General features: G+C 37.8%; 1 long non-coding RNA gene across 4 annotated transcripts; it reads left to right on the forward strand.

Annotated features, from left to right (window-relative positions):
- Positions 1–317: 317 nt before the first annotated feature.
- LOC141381300 (uncharacterized) lies at positions 318–4,133 on the forward strand. Of its 4 annotated transcripts, none has more exons than XR_012401246.1 (6): positions 318–398; positions 731–835; positions 1,788–1,916; positions 2,090–2,175; positions 2,464–2,506; positions 2,604–4,133. It is a non-coding gene; the product is annotated as an uncharacterized lncRNA (long non-coding RNA). The 4 variants fall into 4 exon arrangements; XR_012401248.1 differs by having other exon boundaries at positions 318–374; positions 695–835; positions 1,777–1,916; XR_012401245.1 differs by having other exon boundaries at positions 318–374; positions 695–835.
- Positions 4,134–4,361: the final 228 nt, after the last annotated feature.

Below are 4,361 nucleotides of genomic sequence, written 5' to 3' on the forward strand. Positions count from 1 at the left end.
CGGAGGAAACCCACGCCAACACGGAGAACATGCAAACTCCACACAGAAATGCCAACTGGCTCAGCTGGGATTCGAACCAGCAACCTTCTTGCTGTAAGGCAACAGTGCTAACCACTGAGCAACCACACAGCAAATTCATCAGAGTTAAATTCTCGGTGTTGAAGCATTTCAGAGTGAAGTGTTGACGTTAAAGAGTTAGATTTTGATAAATGAATATAATAAGAGTTAGAATTGATTTTATTCAGTGCGAAATCAAGGAGTTATCTTTTCCACACTTGGTGGTGTTATTTCCAACATCCGGGAATTCATGCAGCCCCAGTCACTGAAGAATTTTCCAGACGCCATTTTCCATTTGAGGATTAGAACAGCAACTGGTGAGTCAAACTACCTAAATGTTGGTATTTTACTGACTTTCTTTAAGGAAAAACAGTTGTAAACTTATTGTTAAGTTATTAACTTTAGAATGGAGTGACAATTTTAATCTTCCGCGGTTCATTCATGGTCGTTTGTGTATCTAGCTTAACTGCATTACTATTGACTTCTTTTCAAGAATGTTTTTATATATGCTCACGCATACAAAGTGCATTAAAACATCAAATGTACATGTTCAACGCATTTCTGTGACTCTTAATGCCATTTTGTGCGTTGTTACCCATCTGTAAAATAAAATCGACATTTCTCCTTTAATTCAAAGCAAACTAACGTTAGCGAGGGAATCCCCGGAGCCTAGCGAGGGAATCCCCGGAGCCGCCTAACGTTAGCCTACTCTGCCCGGATGCTAACGGCAACACAGGACGGTTTCCATAAGCTCTGGAAAGTTTCTAAAACATATCTGGTGAGTAAATCAACACATGCTTACTTGTAAAAGGCTTCCTGACTAAAACATATGATTGTTTGTTATTCGTGTACGTTAATTTGGTTATTTTAAACCGCGGCCCTTTTAAACTGGTTCATTCGTGGCCGTCCATATAAGTTACCGTTAGTCCATAGACTCGCGTGATAACGTACGCTTGAATTAAGTGTTGACAACCATTAAAGTCGGAATGTTAACATTAATGTGTTTAAATGACCGCGTTTGCACTTTCTCGGACATTTAACGTTACAGAAGTCTCCCGGAAGTTGCGGGACTAACGTTAACGTTATCCCGCAAATGCACAGAGACTCCCAAATGCCCAAGTAGATGCCCGCAAATGAATGATAATCTCCCGGAAATCGCGCGTCTCCCGCCCGGTCATTAAACACTTTGCACACCCCTCTCCACCGCATCCCTCCCAGCTCTTCAGCTACGTCGCGCGCTAGTCACCCCCACCGCTCTTCAGGTACGTTCGCGCGCAACTCATCCCATTGCTCTTCAGGTTCTCATCTCTCCCGCTACCTCCAGCAAATCAACTCTGTATCCCCCGAAAATGACTTTTCCCAACTCGGGACGTCTGACGTTAGTAAGTTAGGCTATTTCTGTAGTCAGGAACATCTTAGTCAAACTTTTTCTCCCGCATGATATTGTGCTTATAGACTAAACCTAGCATGTACACAACATTTCCGTTTTATTAAAGACAATTTAGTGCGTTGTAAACAGCCACCTGTCTGTAAAATTAATCAACTGATTCATATTTGTGCAGCCTAAAGATGATACAGGTTTGATTTGTAGATTTATTATCAATAATCAACATCTGAATCAAAAGATATCTGAAAAAGTGTGAGGCATACTTTGTGATGTTCATCTCTCTTTTTTAATCTGAAGGTTATGCATATGTGTTTGATACTAATGTGTTGTAGTTTTTTAACAGCCACAGTTCTCTATACAATAACACAAGACCCTGTGACGGTGGCTGATTAGAGACGGATGGTGTATTGCCAGAGTTGGTGAAATGACACCAAGCACACCTTCTTGGTCATATGTGGTGATAATAATGAAGGTATGTTTGATAAAGTTCTGTATTTGTTTCACAAGCTGAGAGGGTATTAGAGCATTAGAGAATAACAAATGACATGAAGGTGATAAGTATTGTATTGTGGGTGAACTGTTACTTAAATAATGTTTTGCTCTTTGCTTTGCACTTTTTCTCTTCTGCTTATCCTAATATTTTAGACTATATTTGGACCTGAAACATCTGCTAGACTCCAGGAAAGGTGGCGTCAATACTGGACCTGAAAGGGCCTAACAAGTTGAATCTGGTAAAGAAACGCGCACGCGCACACACACGCACGCACACACTTACATAAAACTGTAAGTTTATGAATATTTTTTACACTGTGGCCAATATTTTGGGGAAGTCAGCATCACTAAATGATAGATAATGAAGCTCCTCTAAATTTTGCTCCAAGTGTTGTGTTAAATTCAGGATTCTGGACAGACAGCTGCCTGTTTTTCCAGTTCTAGTCATAGTGGTTAACCTAATTGTTTTTGGAGATCCAACAGTGATGTGTTTTTTCTACTTTTCCATATCCTGTCACCTCAACCAGCAGGGAGAGTCAAGTTGTGGATCATCATGTAGATTTTCAAAAGGTGAGTTTAGATTTCTTGAATGTTTTATTTACTTTAAATGTTCTTTTAAATATATCATAGAATTTGATTGCTATTTGTTTTCAAACATTTTTCTTAGTCATGCTGGAGTCTTGAAGAGTTCTTAGATGAGCATCACCCTATATCCGTGCATCAGGAACCACCAGACGAGCGGTCAGCAGCTACTACATCGTCATGGATAAAAAGGTCATCCTGTGGCTGGGAAGCACTTCATTCACAGGACATGCTTGATGAGATTTCCTAGCTCCAGTTTGTTTTCACACAAGTTTACAGCATTTATACCTTCATTTAAACTGCTGTGTTTGATATGGAGGACCAAGGAAACACCAGAAGTGAAAGATTTGCACGCCAAGTAGTTTAAAATGTAATTTCAGAAGAAAACTATGCGTTCAGAAGAAAACTATGAGTGACGCTATATTGAACTTTCAAATGGCTCTGATGAAACTTCAAGTTTGGACCAAAGGACTGAAACAGCCTTTTTGAGCACTGGTCATACATATTTTGTTGATACTGTCTGTACTAATAAAACATTTAAAGCATATTTGACATTGTTGCATTTTAAAAACTGAATAAATTGTTGAAGTGGTGAATGTTTTCAAATAAAATGTTTTTTCTTTTGTAATTTACAGTCTATTTGACCTTTTTACCATATTTACACTCAAGAGAGTTGAATAAAATAACTATATATTGTAGTAAAAAAATGACTACCAGGCGGTGTTAAATATAGTTACATTTTTAACTCTGCCCAGAGTTAGAAATAACCCTTACTTCGGTGTCAATGTGCCAACCCTTTTGAAAGTGTTGATTTAACTCTGTTTTGAGTGGACCCCATGAGACACTTTCAAAGTGTTGAAATTAACACCCATAGAGTTGTTTTGGGTCCCCATATTTTGCTGTGCATGCTGCCTGTGTTGGGACAACATTAATGAATTGTGTGGAATTGTAACAGTGTGTATTAATGAAATATTTTTAAACATTTTGATGCCAGGACCTCCAAATACATTGTCACAATAAAATGTACTAAACCTTTTCGGGCTGTAAAAGCTTGTCAGTGGATCTGTAGTCGTGGGTTGTTTAACATTTGGTATGTTTGAACTGATTAAAATGAACTTTTATGTGATTGCTCTGTTTTTGCAGTGAATTTAAATATGTGAAACCTTGATGCACACCAATCAAGTGAACTGAGACTGCTGAAAAGAGGAGTCTTGAACTCTGGTGTGGTTCAACTGAAACACAAACACATTTTTTAAGGTCTTACAAGGCCATAAACAGGACAGAATGTTCACGTATAGTGTGATTCTGGAATACCAGGTACATTTTGACTCTCCAAGATTAATCTACAATAGTTTTTAAAAGAGCAAAAACTTTAGCCATTAAGTTTTAACTAATAGCATCAAGTTAGTTCTAACAATAATGGTTGGGTGTATATTTAGGGACTTTTTTGCTTAAAAATATTAACTTAAAAACTTCCACTACACCCTTTTGTCACTGTCTCCGCATCCTTAATTCTACTTTCAGCTTCAATTATCAAGAAAAAATTCTGTCTGATTTGTTTCCTTTTTGTGTGTGTTAACTCTATTAATATAAATAAACGTTTGCATAAAACATTTTTTGTAGTCTTTGGAATTTCTGTTATGTTAAATCATTTTATGTCTGTCTCTATGTTCTGGCCAACTCTATTACATCTGTTAAAGCAGGAGCTCCCTAACTTTTCAGCTTGCGACCCCCACTATCTTCGTAGCTGGTTATAAACATACAAACATTGCATAACAGGGTACACACATTAATAGGAACTATACAAACAAACTTAGCCTAACAGGAGCAATACAATGCAACA

This window comes from Danio rerio, chromosome 3, assembly GCF_049306965.1.
Source record: "Danio rerio strain Tuebingen ecotype United States chromosome 3, GRCz12tu, whole genome shotgun sequence".
NCBI lineage: Eukaryota > Metazoa > Chordata > Actinopteri > Cypriniformes > Danionidae > Danio > Danio rerio.